At 34.1% G+C, this 17793-nt stretch overlaps 1 protein-coding gene across 1 annotated transcript in view; it reads left to right on the top strand.

Annotated features, from left to right (window-relative positions):
• RIT2 (Ras like without CAAX 2) overlaps positions 1 to 17793 on the top strand; it is a 534011-nt gene that overhangs the window by 132591 nt on the left and 383627 nt on the right.

Genomic DNA, 17793 nt, shown 5'->3' with positions numbered 1-17793 from the left:
CTACAGAATAGATCACATCTTGGGTCACAAATCAAGCCTCAGTAAATTTAAGAAAATTGAAATTGTTTCAAGCATCTTTTCGACCACAATGCTATGAGATTAGAAATCAACTATAGGAAACCAAAAAAAAAAAAAAAAAAAAGCTGTAAAAAACACAAACACATGGAGTCTAAGCAATATGTTACTAAACAACCAATGGATCAAAGAAGAAGTCTAAAAATACCTAGAGAAAAATGCCAATGAAAACACAGTGATCCAAAACCTATGGGACATAGCAAAAGCAGTTCCAAGAAGGAAGTTATAGCAAAACAGTCTTACCTCAGGAAACAAGAAAAATCTCAAATAAACAACCTAACCTTAAAACCAAACCAACTAGAGGAAGAAGAACAAACAAAACCCAAAGCTAGTGGAAGGAAAGGAACTTAAAAACCAGAGCAAAAATAAATGAAATAGAAACGAAGAAAACAATAGCAAAGATCAGTGAAATTAGAAGCTGGTTCTTGAAAAGATAAAAAAAAAAAAGACAAACCTTTAGCCAGACTCAACAAAAAAAGGGAGAGGACTCAAATCAATAAAATTAGAAATGAAAAAGGAGAAGTTACAATGGACACCAAAGGATCACAGTAAATGTAACAAAATTAAAATCATATGAAGCGTCTTTTCTGACCATAACACTCTGAGATTGGAAATCATTACAGGAAACCAAAAAAAAGGACACCACAGACATGCAAATGATCATCAGAGACTACTATAAGCAACAATACAACAATAAAATGGACAACTTAGAAGAAGTGAACAAATTCCTAGAAAGGTACAACCTTCCAAGACTTAACCAGGAAGAAACAGAAAATATAAACAGACCAATCACAAATACTAAAATTGAAATTGTGATATAAAAAACTACCAAAAAACAAAACTCCAGGACCAGATGGCTTCACAGGTGAATTCTATCAAACTCTTAGAGAAGAGGTAACACCTATCCTTCTCAAACTCTTCCAAAAAAATTGCAAAGGAAGGGACACTCCCAAGCTCATTCAACAACACAACCAACACCCTGGTACCTAAACCAGACAAAGATGTCACAAAAAAAGAATATTACAGGCCAATATCACTGATGAACATAAATGTGAAAATCCTCAACAAAATACCAGCAATCTTAATCTAACAACACATTATAAGAGTCATACCATGATGAAGTGGGATTTATCCCAGGGACAAAAGGATTTTTCAATATTCATAAATCAATCAATGTGATACACCATATTAGCAAACTGAAGAATAAAAGCCATCTGATCATCCCAATAGATGCAGAAAAAGCTTTTGACAGGATTCAACACCCAATTATGATAAAAATTCTCCAGAAAGTGGGCATAGAAGGAACCTACCTCAACATAATAAAGGCCACATATGTAAAACCCACAGCAAACGTCATTCCCCACAGTGAAAAACTGAAAGCATATCCTCTAAGATCAGGAACAAGACAAGGATGTCCACTCTCACCACTTTTATTCAACATAGTTTTGGAAGTCCTAACCATGACAATCAGAGTTGGAAAATAAATAAAATGAATCCAGATTGGAAAAATAGGTAAAACTGTCACTGCTTGCAGATTACATGATACCATATGCAGAAAGTCCTAAACATGTTACCAGAAAAACTACTAGAGCTAATCAATGAATTTGGTAAAGTTGCAGGATACAAAATTAAAACAAAAAATCTCTTGCATTCCTATACACTAAAAAGAAAGATCAGAAAAGAAATTAAGGAAAGAATCCCATTTACCATCACACCAAACAGAATAAAATACCTAGAAATAAACCTACCTAAGGAGGCAAAAGACCTGTACTCTGAAAACTATAAGATACTGATGAAGGAAATAAAAGGTGACACAAACATATGGAGCAGTATACCATGTTCTTGGATTGGAAGAATCAATATTGCCAAAATTACTATACTACCCAAAGTAATCTACAGATTTAATTCAATCTCTATCAAATTACCAATAGTAGTTTTCACAGAATTAGAACAAAATATTTTACAATTTGCATGGAGACACAAAAGACCCTGAAGACCTAAGGCATCCTGAGAAAGAAAAACGGAGATAGAGGAATCAGGCTCCCTGACTTCAGATTATACTACAAAGTTACAGTCATCAAAAGAGTACAGTACTTGCACAAACACAGAGATATAGATCAATGAAACAGGAAAGCCCAGAGAAAAACCCATGCACCTATGGTCAATTAATCTACAACAAAGAGGCAAGACTATACAATGGAGAAAAGACAGTATCTTCAATAAGCAGTGTAGGGAAAAATGGACAGCTACATGTAAAAGAATGAAATTAGAATTCTCCCTAACAACATACACAAAAATAAAGTAAAAATGGATTAAAGACCTAAATTTAAGACCGACACTATGAAACTCTTAGAAGAAAACATAGGCAGAACACTGTCTGAAATAAATTGCAGCAAGAAGTTTTTTGATCCACCTCCTAGAGTAATGAAAACAAAACCAAATATAAACAAATGGGACCTCATTAAACTTAAAAGCTTTTGCAAAGCAAAGGAAACCATAAGCAAAATTAAAAGACAACCCACAGAAAGGGAGAGAATATTTGCAATTGAAGCAACCAACATGGGATTAATCTCCAAAATATACAAATGGCACATGCAGCTCAATATCAAAAAAAATAAAACAACCCAATCAAAAAGTGGGTGGAAGATCTAAATAGACATTTCTCCAAAGAAGACATTCAGATGTCCATGAAGCACATGAAAAGATGTTCAACATCACTAATTATTAGAGAAATGCAAATCAAAACTACAATGAGGTATGACCTCACACTGGTCAGAATGGCCTTCACCAAATAATCTACAAACAATACACACTGGAGAGGGTGTGGAGAAAAGAGAACCCTCCTACACTCTTGGTAGGAACGTAAATTGGTACAGCCACTATGGAGAACAGTATGGAAGTTCCTTAAAAAACTAAAAATAGAGCTATTATATGATCCAGTAATCCCACTCCTGGACATATATCCAGAGAAAACCATAATTCAAAAAGATACATGCAAAAAAAAAAAAAAGATACATGCACCCTAATGTCCACTGCAGCACTATTTACAATAGCCAGGTCATGGAAACAACCTAAGTGTCCATTGACAGATGAATGGATAAAGAAGATGTGGTATATATACACAATGGAATATGACTCAGCCATAAAAAATAACAAAATAATTCCATTTGCAGCAACATGGATGGACCTAGAAATTGTCATACTGAGTTAAGTAAGTCAGACCAAGAAAGACAAATATCATATGATATCACTTATATGTGGAATCTTTAAAAAAGGTACCAAAAAACTTACTTATAAAGCACAAATACAGTCAGAGTTGTAGAAAACAAACTTATGGTTACCAAGGGGGGAAGGGGGGAGGCATAAATTGGGAAACTGGGATTGAAATATTCACAGTACTATATATAAAATAGAAAGCTAATAAAACTTACTGTATAGCACAGGAAACTCTACTCAGTACTCTTTTATGACCTATATGGGAAATGAATCTAAAAAAAACAGTGGATATATGTATATGTATAACTGATTCACTTTGCTGTACAGCAGAAACTAATTCAACATTGTAAATCAACTATACTCCAATAAAGTTAATTAAAAATTAAAAAATAAAGCTATAAAGAAAATCAAGGAGGAGTCTCTAGATGTGTTTGCCAAACTCCATGAAGACTCTATTATACTACTACTTTTAGTAACTCCCCCTATTACCTTGACTTTATAAAGAATTCTATCATTTCTGTTTGGGAGCATTCCAGGTTGGTAGCCACCTCACCTTACTCAAGGTAATCAGCAGGATGTTACATGTCCTCCGTGGGAAAAATTTCATGCTATGGCATCTTATGGGGTTGTCCTTGACCCTCAGCTCAATGCATTTTAGAAAATGTAACTGTTGAGTGTTGGTGGACAAGTATAAGATCTATCTACCATTTTCACCTGAGTTTAACTGTGAGTCAAGATAATTTTAGACATTCATTTATTTATTCATTCAAAAAATAAATGTTTCTGACCTATTCATGCTATTATTCAGCAAATATCCATGGTCCATTCATGAGACAACAAAAGTTTTCAGTTAAGAGAGACAGAATAATAAGAAGTAACTAGTACAATGGAAAGTGTCTGGCTTCAGAGTCCTATGACCTGACCAATTTGATTCCTTGTTAGATCTGTAACCCTGATCAAGTTAATGCATGGATCTTAAAACATTTTTGTTAAAATGTTTTTTAAAGGAATTTTGAAAGATTAAGTACCCAACTTGCATAATTCTAGGTTGATATCTAAAAACCTCATCTTAAATTTAAATCATTTTAAAGTATATAATTCTCAGCTTACTTTAAGTAATAATCATTTAAATTAAAATGTTACATTTTTTAATAAATATGTCCATTGGGATATAAAAGGCATAATAATTTGATACTCACTATTGTCCTTTTAAAAACTATATGCACAAGTTCTTTAATAGTGTAAAAAGTGTCCTTGTTCCTATTCTTCCTGGAAATTGTATACTCATTACATTTTTTCCATAGAAGTTCATCCTAATGTACTATATCTTTATATTAAAAAAATGATTCTATAATAATTTTACTTTTTTCATAGCAGTTGGTATCATCAAACATGTTATTAATACATGTGCAAATATGTGTGCCTTTTTATTTTTTGTCTTCCTTTCCAATTCCCCACCTTCTTCTAGATTTTAAGCCCCTAGAGAGCAGGGGTTCATTTTGTGTCCCAAGGACCTAAAATAAAGTCTGGCACATAATATAAAGCAGGGCTGGCACGTAATAAATAAATATTTTTGAATAGATGAATGAATGAATGAATATTAGGAAGGGGGCATAGGGAGTTCTAGTGGGGAGGAATGGGTTTCAATTTAAATTCAGAGGTGAGAGAATACTTCCCAAAGGAGGTCACATGTACATAATCTTAAAGATAAAAACCAAGTGTTTATTTGGGGGAAGAGAATTCCAGCAAAAGAAACAGCACCAGGAAAGACAATTCCTTGGGAAGGATCATGGTTGGAAAAGTTCAGAAAACTCACAGAAAGCCAGCATGAATGAAGCAGAATGACTAAATAGAAGGCAGAATAAGAACAGAGAAAAGAACCAGATCTTAAATGGATAAAGAACTAATATGATGATGGTAAGGACAATGAGATGAAGAAAGAAGTTTTGTAGAATGCTTAATCTAGATGCAGTTTTAAGTTGTCTTTCTTTCCTTCTCTCATTTTGCAGACAAGAAAACTGACACAGAAAGTTTAAATGATTTTGTCAAGGTACTACAACAAACCAAGAGAAAAATGGGAATAAATCTTAGTGACTAGACTCCCATCATATATTTCCTAGTCCACTGACAGACTGTCAAGTTCCAAAGGAACAACAAAGACTTGCTAACATCTTATCTCTGTGTAATTAAATTATAGCATTCTACAAACTGTTTCAGTTTAGTACTTTCCATAAATATCATATTCTTTTGTAGGGAGAGTACTAATGAAGTAGTCTGATTTTATGCAGTATTTTAATATTTTAAAATATTTTGTAGTCGAAAGTTACTCCTTTCTTTCCACAATTTTCCTTTTCCATAACTGACAGTCTCTGCCTCTGGGCAAATACCACTGACATTCCAATGATGGTGATATATAATATTGTCAGATTTTTCATATAAGTAAATATGACATTTTAATACTAAATTATGTAAAACAAGAAGCAGTTGATTTTAAATTTAACTTTAAAATGAAATAGTAAATTAATGGAATATCTGAATAAAAAATAGAAATTTAAATAAAAAACATATGTATGAAAAATTAGTCCAAGTAAAATGAATTTGTTTTTTAAAAAATGATTGTATTTAATCTCTCACCACTACTTTTGCATGAACACTGAAGTTGCAACTGATCATTATTTACTGTATACATTTAATGAATATTTTATAAAGTTCAGGCAAGCACTACATTTACATAATATATGTTAAAGCTATGGCCAATAATAAAGGAAAAGTGTCTTTGTTATAAAATCCATCAGGTACTATCTGATGCTGTCTACAGCTTAGTATTAAGTAAGCACCCATTTCTATAGGCAAAAAAAAATCTTATTTGCCAACAATGGTCATCCACTAATAATTTTAGAAATCAAATAGACCAAGGCTGCATTTACCAAATACTCTTTATTTTCATCCCTAATTGCTTTTTATTAAGATTACAGTGGATGACTCAACTTTTCTGATCTTTAAAAGCCTTCTGTACTTCTATGCACTCTGCAATTTTTTGTACCTATAAAGCCAGTGAAAGACAAACCAACATAAGGAGAAACATTTATGTGCATGGAGTGTGACAAGTCTCCTGTCACTATTTTTTTTTTGGACCTTTTAATAATGGTCACAGAGTTGACCTGAAAAAAAAATACCCATCATTTCAGACATACTTTTAGCTGGAGAACTAATTTTTAAATCTATAAATTATATATAGATTTCCACCATGTAGATTGCTGAAACCTACAAAAATTTAATTTAGTTTCTTGTAATAATTCCTTGAGTTATTCAGTAAAAATTCAAAGATACTTTATTTAGAAAAACTTAGAAGTGTCCTTCATGGGTATTAGTAAGGAAAGAGTAACAGTAAGACTGAAAATAAATCAACAGAAATAGACAAACTACTAGCTAATTTAAACAAATAAAAAATGGAGACAGCAAACAAAAAAATTATAAGGAGGAAATGATTACTGATACAATAGAAATTTAAAACATTATCAAATAAGTTTACGTACCTCTTTGAAAATAACATTGAAAACCTATGTGGATAAGTTCTCAGGATAATACAGTTTCCTAAAATTGTCCCTTGTAGAGTTAGAAAACTTAAACAGACAAATATACACAAAATAAATAGAGAAAAGTTTTCAAGGAACTACTTCTATTAAAAAGGCAAAAAGTCCAGCTGGTTTCAGAGGAGATTCTACCAAACATTTAAAGACCACATAGTTCCAATGCTTTATAAATTATTTCAGAGCATAGAAAATAAATAAAAATCTCCTAAATTATTTTATAATGGAAGCACAGGATTTACGTCTAATTCTGATAAAGATAACCCAGAAAGGAAAGCTGTAGAGAAATATTACTTATGGATAATAATTTGAAAATCTTAAATAATTTATTAGCATGTTCCAATAACTTAAAAAAAAGACATCATAACCAAATAGATTTCAATATTGAAATGCAAGCTTGGTTTAATATTCAGATACCTATTTCTATAGACATAATAATAATTATTAATAAATTTATAAATTAATTACTAATAAATCACCATACTAATGGTTCTCAGCAGAAAAAGTTGATAATTATCTCCATTATACTGAAAACTTCTTTTAAATAATGACTTTTATTCTTTATTAAAGATTTCAAGAAAGCACAAATGAATGACTATATCATAAGGTAATGAAATAGGTAAATATATTACAATGTTAAAGCCAGAATCTTACTGTGAAAAACAAAAATGTTATTCCCACTAAGGTCAAGAAAAAAATAAAACGTGATCACTATCTGCATTACTATTTAATACTTTCATGAAGATTGTCCTCAATGAATATACACAAGATTAATTAGTTATGAAAATAAAAATTGGTAACTATTTCAAGTTGTAGATGGATGTTAGAAACTCCTAAAATATCTTGATAATATAACTCAAATAATAAAATACTTTAGCAAGATAGAATATTTTAAATTTAACATATAAAAATCAATAGCCTTCATAAAAACAAATGATAGGTACCCTAATGGTTCACTTTGATATAGAGATTCTATGGCCCAATACCAGTATTTACCTGATTCATACACAAAATTCTATTTAAATCAAGGGGTCTAAGATACTTTATGAGATAAAACAAATTCTTGTGCTTATTTCCCATCATCTCATTGCTTCCTGAACATTTTTATTGCTGGCTAATATCCATGTCCTCCTGCTGAATTTAGCAATACAGTCTCTGAGACAAGCATTGCTACATGTACATTGGTAATGATTTTGACTGTGAGTGAAACTCTGAACACAATAAATCCATCTGTATATCATCCAGTGGTTCAGCACTTTGTAAAACATTTTTTAACTATTTCAAATACATATATACAAAAAGAATCTCCCATTGTTGAAAAACTACAACTTCTGGTAAGCCCTCCAAAATTCTGACTCTGTTGACTTAGCAGGTTTTCTGAAGTGTATGGAAAAGTTATCCTGGCCTCAATGTGAAATTGCCCTTCTTCAAAATTTTCCAAAATGATTCTTGTTATCTTTTAAAGAACAGCAGAGGCACAGCCAGGGTAACTTCTAGAATAATATTTGTGAAATTTATTTCTAGTACTATCTTGCCTTGCTTGTCTATATCTTTCCTGAATGTATTAAATATAAACTGGTCATGCTTCCAGGTGGGTTTTGTCAAGTTGATCAATTGAACTGGTTTAGAGTTAAATGTTATGAACTTTGTCTACAACTCCTCAAGGTAATATTTTATTTAAAATATATATATATATATGGACTTCCCTGGTGGTCCAGTGGTTAAGACTCCATCCTTCCACTACAAACAACTTTCAAAAGTTGTTTGTTTATCATATTATCTTTGCAAAGGGAAATAACTCTTAGATGTCCCATGAGGCATTCACTTTGTAAAACAGAAAATAAATTTTGCAAATCAGTCTTTCTAAAATAATCTTTTTAAGTTCTGGAATAAAGCTCAGCTGGCCCTCTCTTCTTTAGCTCTGTCTCAGTAGTAAGTCAGAGGCTTAGAGAATTGAAGGGCTTTTACAATTATACAGTAAGCAGCAGGTTTCCAATAAAGCACAAATTCCATCATCTAACTATATGTTGGGTTTCTTATAAATAAGTGTAATAGGTAAATCTTTGACTGATTCATTTATTACTGATACTAGGCCTGGGAATCTCAAATCTAGTATAAAATATATATCAGTTCTTAATATATATATATATATATATATATATATATATTTTCTTTAAGTTTCTCCCAAACTTCCTCAGCCTTCAAAATTCTTTCCTAAATATATAGTAATTAACTTAGCCCATAATTATACACATTGTTTTCCAATTCTTCTTGGGAGCTTCCATGACTATCACATATTGGCACCTGGTAGATGAGGAGTTTAAATGTATTGATTGAAAGGTATGGCATTGCAACAGGCCCCATGGTGTACTAATTAGCACTCTGGACTCAATGGTATGATATTTGAGTGGAGATACGGAGTATTATTAACATCGTTAAACAGAAGCAAACCTGGACAGTAGTTAAAAAAGTAAAAATAGATTGTATTCAGGGATTATTGCAATAGGAGAGAAAACTCAGTACACAATTGGGCTCAATTTCAAATACAGCAAGGACAATTAGTAATTTACAGTCAAGGAGCAAGGTGGGGGTGAGTAGATGGAAAAATTGCTAAAAGTGTAGAGTGGATTTTTTTTTTTGAATTATATTTTATTTAGTTTTTATACAGCAAGTTCTTATTAGTTATCCATTTTACACATATTAGTGTATATATGTCAGTCCCAATCTCCCAATTCATCACCCCACAACCACCCCCACCCTCACCACCCCTGCCACTTTCCCCCATGGTTTGTTCTCTACATATGTGTCTCAATTTCTGCCCTGCAAACTGTTTCATCTGTACTGTTTTTCTAGGTTGCACATATGCGTTAATATATGATGCTTGTTTTTCAATTTCTGACTTATTTCACTGTGTATGACAGTCTCTAGATTCATCCACGTCACTACAAGTGACCCAGTTTTGTTCCTTTTTAGGGGTGAGTAATATTCCATTGTATATATGTACCACATCTTTATGCATTCATTTGTCAATGGGCTTTTAGGTGGCTTCCATCCTGGCTACTGCAAATAGTGCTGTAATGAAAATTGTGGTACATGACTCTTTTTGAATTATGGTTTTCTCTGGGTATATGCCAAATAGTGGGATTGCTGGGTCATATGATAATTCTATTTTTAGTTTTTTAAGGAACCTCCATACTCTTCTCCATGGTGGCTGTATCAATTTACATTCCCACCAACAGTGCAAGAACGTTCCCTTTTCTCCACACCCTCTACAGCATTTGTTGTTTGTAGATTTTCTGATGATGCCCATTCTAACTGGTGTCAGGCGGTACCTCATTGTAATTTTGGTTTGCATATCTCTAGTAATTAGTTATGCTGAGCAGCTTTTCATGTGCTTCCTGGTCATCACTATGTCTTCTTTGGAGAAATGTCTATTTAGGTCTTCCACCCATTTTTGGATTTTTTTTTTTTCTTAATACTGAGCTGCATGAGCTTTTGATATATTTTGGTGATTAATCTTTGGCTGTTGATTTATTTGCAAATGTTTTCTTCCATTCTGAGGGTAGTCTTTTCATGTTGTTTATGGTTTCCTTTGCTGTGCAAAAGCTTTTAAGTTTCATTAGGTCCCATTTGTTTATTTTTGGTTTTATTTCCATTACTCTAGGAGGCGGATCAAAAAAGATCTTGCTGTGATTTATATCAAAGAGTGTTCTTCCTATGTTTTCCTCTAGGAGTTTTACAGTGTCCGGCCTTACATTTAGTTCTTTCATCAGTTATGAGTTTATTTATTTGTTTGTTTGTTTGTTTTATTTTTTATTATTTTTTATTTTTTATTAGTTTCTGCTTTATAACAAAGTGAATCAGTCATACATATACATTATGAGTTTATTTTTGTGTATGGTGTTAGGGAGTTTTCTAATCTCATTCTTTTAGATGTAGCTGTCCAGTTTTCCCAGCAAGACTTATTGAAGTGACTCTCTTTTCTCCACTGTATATCCTTGCATCCTTTGTCATAGATTAGTTGACCATAGGTGAGTGGGTTTACCTCTGGCCTTTCTATCCTGTTCCATTGATCTATATTTCTATTTTTGTGCCAGTACCATATTGTGTTGATTACTGTAGCTTTGTAGCATAGTCTGAAGTCAGGGAGTTGGCTTCCTCCAGCTCCGTTTTTTTCCCTCACACTGCTTTGGCTATTTGGGGTCCTTTGTGTCTCCATACAAATTTTAAAATATTTTCTTCTAGTTCTGTAAAAAATTCCATTGGTAATTTGATAGGGATTACATTAAATCTGTAGGCTGCTTCGGGTAGTATAGTCATTTTCACAGGATTGATTCTTCCAATCCAAGAACATGGTACATCTCTCCATCTGTTTGTATCATCTTTAATTTCTTTCATCAGTGTCTTATAGTTTTCTGCATACAGGTCTTTTTTCTCCCTAGGTAGGTTTATTCCTGAGTATTTTAAACTTTTTGTTTCTATGGCAAATAGGAGTGCTTCCTTAATTTCTCTTTCAGATTTTCATCATTAGTGTATAGGAATGTAAGAGGTTTCTGGGCATTAATTTTATATCCTACAACTTTAACAAATTCACTGATTAGCTCTAGTAGTTTTCTGGTGGCATCTATCTTTAGCATTCTCTATGTAAAATGTCATGTCAGCTACAAACAGTGATAGTTTTAATTCTTATTTTCCAGTTTGTATTACTTTTATTTCTTTTTCTTCTCTGATTGCCGTGGCTAGGACTTCCAAAACTATGTTGAATAACAGTGATGAGAGTGAACATCCTTGTCTTGTTCCTGATCTTAGAGGAAATGATTTCAGTTTTCACCATTGAGAATGATGTTTGCTGTGGGTTTGTTATATATGGCCTTTATTATTTTGAGGTAGGTTCCATCTATGCCCACTTTCTGGAGAGTTTTTATCATAAATAGGTGTTGAATTTTGTCAAAACCTTTTTCTGCATCTATTGAGATGATCATATGGTTTTTCTTCTTCCATTTGTTACTGTGATGTATCACATTGATTGATTTACATATATTGAAAATCCTTGCATCCCCGGAATAAATCCCACTTGATCATGGTGTATGATCCTTTCAGTGTGTTGTTGGATTCTGTTTGTTGGTATTTTGTTGAGGATTTTTGCATCTATATTCATCAGTGATATTGGTCTGTAATTTTTTTTTCTTTTGTAGTATCTTTGTCTGGTTTTGGTATCAGGGTGATGGTGGCCTCATAAAATGAGTTTGGGGGTGTTCCTTCCCCTGCAAGTTTTTGGAAGAGTTTGAGAAGGATGGGTGCTAACTCTTCTCTAAATGTTTGATAGAATTCACCTGTGATGTCATCTGGTCCTGGACTCTTGTTTGTTGGAAGATTTTTAATCACAGTTTCAATTTCATTACTTGTGATTGGTCTGTTCATATTTTCTATTTCTTCCTGGTTCAGTCTTGGGAGGCTATATCTTTCTAAAAATTTGTCCATTTCTTCCAGGTTGTCTATTTTATTGGCATGAAGTTGCTTGTAGTCTCTTAGGATGTTTTGTATGTCTGTGGTGTCTCTTGGACTTCTCCTTTTTCATTTCATATTTTATTGATTTGAGTCATCTGCCTCTTTTTCTTGATGAGTCTGGACAATGGTTTATGAATTTTGTTTATCTTCTCAAAGAACCAGCTTTTAGTTTTATTGATCTTTGCTATTATTTTCTTTGTTTCTATTTCATTTATTTCTGCTCTGATCTTTATGATTACTTTCCTTCTTCAAACTTTGGGTTTTGTTTGTTCTTCTGTCTCTAGTTCCTTTAGGTGTAAGTTTAGATTGTTTATTTGAGATTTTTCCTGTTTCTTTAGGTAGACTTTTATTGCTATAAACTTCCCTCTTAGAACTTCTTTTGCTGCATCCCATAGGTTTTGGATCATCGTGTTTTCATTGTCATTTGTTTCTAGGTCTTTTTTTTTAAAATTTCCTCTTTGATTTCTTCAGTGATCTCTTGGTTATTTAGTAACGTATTGTTCAGCCTCCATGGGTTTGTGTATTTTTGCATTTTTTCCCCTGTAATTGATTTTTAATCATAGCATTGTGATCAGAAAAGATGCTTGATATGATTTCAATTTTCTTAAATTTACTGAGGCTTGATTTGTGACCCAAGATGTGATCTATCATGCAGAATGTTCCATGTGCACTTGAGAAGAAAATTTAATCTGCTGTTTTTAGATGGAATGTCCTATAAATATCAATTAAATCTATCTGGTCTATTGTGTCTTTTAAAGCTTGTGTTTCCTTTTTAATTTTCATAATGGATGATCTGTCCATTGGTGTAAGTGAGGTGTTAAAGTACCCCACTATTTTTGTGTTACTATCAATTTCCTCTTTAATAGCTGTTAGCAGTTGCCTTATGTATTGTGGTGCTCCTATGTTGGGTGCACATATATTTCTAATTCTTATAACTTCCTTTTGGATTGATCCCTTGATCATTATGTAGTATCCTTCCTTGTCTCTTGTAACATTCTTTGTTTTAAAGTCTATTTTATCTGATATGAGTATTGCTACTACAGCTTTGTTTCGATTTCCATTTGCATGGAATATCATTTTCCATCTCCTTACTTTCAGTCTATATGTGTCCCTAGGTCTGAAGTGGGTCTCTTATAGACAGCATATATATGGGTCTTGTTTTTGTATCCATTCAGCCAGCTTGTGTGTTGGTTGGAGCATTTAATCCATTCACTTTAAAGGTCATTATTGATATGTATGTTCCTATGACCATTTTCTTAATTGTTTTGCATTTGTTTTTGTAGGTCCTTTTCTTTTCTCATTTTTCCCACTTAGAGAAGTTCCTTTAGCATTTGTTGTAGAGCTGGTTTGGTGGTGCTGAATTCTCTGAGCTTTTGTTTGTCTGTAAAGCTTTTGATTTCTCCATCAATTCTGAATGAGATCCTTGCTGGTAGAGTAACCTTGGTTGTACATTCTTCCCTTTCATCACTTTAAATATGTCATGCCACTCCCTTCTGGCTTGTAAAGTTTCTCCTGATAAATCAGCTGTTAACCTTATGGGAGTTCCCTTCTATGTTATTTGACATTTTTCCCTTGTTGCTTTCAATAATTTTTCTGTGTCTCTCATTTTTGCCAATTTGACTATTATGTGTCTCAGTGTGTTTCTCCTTGAGTGTATCCTGTATGGGGTTCTCTATGCTTCCTGGACTTGGGTGGCTTTTTCTTTTCCCATGTTAGGGAAGTTTTCAACTATAATCTCTTCAAATATTTTCTCAGGTCCTTTCTCTCTCTCTTCTCCTTCTGGGACCCCTATAATGCAAATGTTGTTGCATTTAATGTTGTCCCAGAAGTCTCTTAGACTGCCTTCATTTCTTTTTATTCTTTTTTCTTTATTCTGTTCTGCAGCAGTGAGTTCCACCATTCTGTCTTCCAGGTCACTTATCCATTCTTCTGCCTCAGTTATTCTGCGATTGATTCCTTCTAGTGTAGTTTTCCTTTCAGTTATTGTATTGTTCATCTGTTTGTTTGTTCTTTAATTCTTCTAGGTCTTTGTTAAACATTTCTTGCATCTTCTTGATCTTTGCCTCCATTCTTTTTCCGAGGTCCTGGATCATCTTCACTCTCATTATTCTGAATTCTTTTTCTGGAAGGTTGCCTATCTCCACTTCATTCAGTTGTTTTTCTGAGGTTTTGTCTTGTTCCTTTATCTGGTACATAGCCCTGTGCATTTTCATCTTGTCTATCTTTCTGTGAATGTGGTTTTTCTTCCACAGGCTGCAGGATTGTAGTTCTTTCTTCTGCTGTCTGCCCTCTGGTGGATGAGACTATCTAAGAAGCTTGTGCATGTTTTCTGATGGGAGGCACTGGTGGTGGGTATAGCTGGCTGTTGCTCTGTTGAGCAGAACTCAGTAAAACTCTAATCTGCTTGTCTGCTGCCAGATGGGTCTGGGTTCCCTCCCTGTTGGTTGTTTGGCCTGAGATGACCCAACACTGAAGCCTACCCAGGCTCTTTGGTGGGGCTAATGGCAGACTCTGGGAGGGCTCATGCCAAGGATTACTTCCCAGAACTTCTGCTTCCCTTGTCCTTGCCCTCATGGTGAGAAACAGCCACCCCTCACCTCTGCAGGGGACCCTCCAAAACTAACAGATAGGTCTGGTTCAGTCTCCTGTGGGGTCACTACTCCTTCCCCTGGGTCCTGATGTGCACACTACTTTGTGTGTGCCCTCCAAGAGTGGAGTCTCTGTTTCCACCAGACCTGTCAAAGTCCTGCAATCAAATCTCGCTGGACTTCAAAGTCTGATTTTCTAGGAATTCCTGCTCCCATTGCTGGACTCCCAGTTTGGGAAGCCTGATGTGGGGCTCAGAACCTTCACTCCAGTGGGTGGACTTCTGTGGTATAAGTGTTCTCCAGTTTTCGAGTCATCCACCCAGCAATTATGGGATTTTATTTTATTGTGATTGTTCCCCTCCCACCATCTCATTGTGACTTCTCCTTTGTCTCTGGATGTGGGCTGTCTTTTTTAGGTGAGTTCCAGTGTCTTCTCTTCCTTCCCATTTTTTCAGCAGTTAGTTGTCTAGCATGGATTCTGGTTAAACATACTTAATAGTATTCTTGCTGAAGGCAGACTAAGATAATTAGATATCACCTGGAGGATGATGTTGGAGAATGATGAATTTGATCAGATATGAAGTGTGGGGCATTCCCTCTAAACTGACTTAGAAAAATTCTTACTAACACTAGGCAATGCAGAGAAACATACGGAACCCTAAAAGTCAAGGCCTAGTTTATAGGAAGGGTCAGAAGAACTTGACTAAATGTTAGTCAAGGAAAGTCTGTGTTGGTATGATATTAAAATGAAGGAGAGGGCCTCCCTGGTGGCGCAGTGGTTAAGAGTCCGCCTGCCGATGCAGGGGATACGGGTTCGTGCCCCGGTCTGGGAGGATCCCATATGCCGCGGAGCGGCTGGGCCCGTGAGCCATGGCCGCTGGGCCTGCGCATCCGGAGCCTGTGCTCCACAACGGGAGAGGCCACAACAGTGAGAGGCCCACATACCACAAAAAGAAAAAAAAAAAAAATGAAGGAGAAGTTGAAGGCCATTCTAAGCCTTGGGATAATATATGGAAAGTACTTCAGTAAGTCTGACTAGACAGAGTAGCTGTTTGGACAGTGGTGTAAATTGAGGCTGACAAGGTATGATGGGTAACATGAAAGACAACGTACACTATCATGTTGTGTTAACAACTATGATTTTTATCCTAATAGTTGATGACATATGCATGATGTTTTTTTCAAATGATAATTCTAGTATCGTTGTAAAAGTTCTAATGCAAGAGAAAGAAAAGAGCTACAGAGAAATCAGTTTTGAGTCTATTGCAAGAGATTTTCAAGAGACTCCTAAGATTTTGAACTAGAGTAACATGATAAAGAATCTAAACATATTTGAATGATATTTTGGTAGTAAAAATAAAAATTCATGGAACTTAAGAGAGGTAAAATGTCCAAAGATATCTTCAAGATTTTGGCCTAAATAACTGACTATCATATAATAGATGTTGAGGCTCTTAATCATTTTAATGAATAGGTGCATATCTCTTTGCTTTGAGTGAGGTGTTGTGGGTCTCTTCATTTTTGTTTTAAATGAACCTGAGATATATTTCAAATTTAGTTGATTGACTAACAAGTCCAATTGTTCATTATGAGGCCAGGCCTATAACCTTTGTGATCTACTTGAGAGTAAACCAGCAAGGGACTAAGAGATAGAGGAGACCGTTCTTTTAAAATTCATGAAAAATATTTTCCAAATTCTCGATATTCACTTTATAAACATGTTGCTTTCAGTTTGTTTACCTGAAATAGCCTTAGTCTTAAGCTATCTATAAGGAATATTGACTTTCACTTCAAAAATTTCCCCTAAGCTGTCAAATTAAGTAATACTTTCATATGGACTTCCTTTGTTAATGCAAAAACAGGAGGTAAATACTGTCAAAGTGTAAACAAATTTTCTTTTACTGTGTCAGATTCTATTTCTTTGCATTTGTCAGCTAGTGCCTTGTACAGGTTTGTTGAATTTAATGGCGTCTTCCCTGCTCTGAACATTTTCTAAAGCATATACACTGTTAAAAAGAATCAGAGCCAGAGAGTAAAGTAGTAAAAACACATTTATTCAGGAACTAGGAGTAAAGAGACTTCATTATAAACTGAGCTTAATTCCAAATACAAGGAAAAGTGGGATTTTATAGGCAAAGGAGGGGGAAATGAGAGGAGGCATTGGTGGATAAAAAATAATTAAGAAGAAACATCAAGGATAGGAGAATTCTTGCTAAGCAGACTTAAAAGATTTCTTACTGAAGCCAAGCCAAGGTGTTAGATAACAACGGTAGGGGAATTTCTCTACACTGACTTAGCAGGAGTCTTGCTACTAATGGCCTGTACAGGCCTAGAAAGGAAAAGGGCCAAGGTCAAGGCTTAGCTGAAAAGAGGACTTAGAGAAACCTGACTAAAGTTGGTCAAAGAGAGAGTCTTTATCAACACACACACACACACACATATGCAAACACACACACAAGAAAAAGGAAGAGAAGAACTATTATATACCAATTTTTTTCTGAGTTTGTTGCTTTGCTTCAGAGTTTTCTTTGTCTCCTAATAATGGAAATTTACATGGGGAAATTCTACAACAGAAACATTAAAAATGTTTTACAAAATTATAGTTTTGAAAAGAATGTAGAAAATTTAGAGTAGACACCAAAAAAAAGTAATGCAAATTAATAGTGTTATAAATAATATGAATTAGACAAAATAAAAGTGACAAATAATTTTAGCTGTGAAAAACTAAGGATAAAACCTCATGTAATCATGTACCTTCATAACTAATAGAGACCTCTGAGAGGATTTCTTTATTATAAAGATGAGGAAGTTAAGTC

The sequence above is a fragment of the Mesoplodon densirostris genome, chromosome 15, assembly GCF_025265405.1.
Source record: "Mesoplodon densirostris isolate mMesDen1 chromosome 15, mMesDen1 primary haplotype, whole genome shotgun sequence".
NCBI classification, from domain to species: domain Eukaryota; kingdom Metazoa; phylum Chordata; class Mammalia; order Artiodactyla; family Ziphiidae; genus Mesoplodon; species Mesoplodon densirostris.
Note: the sequence above shows the minus strand (reverse complement) of the source record. Positions and strands in the feature narration are given on the sequence as shown.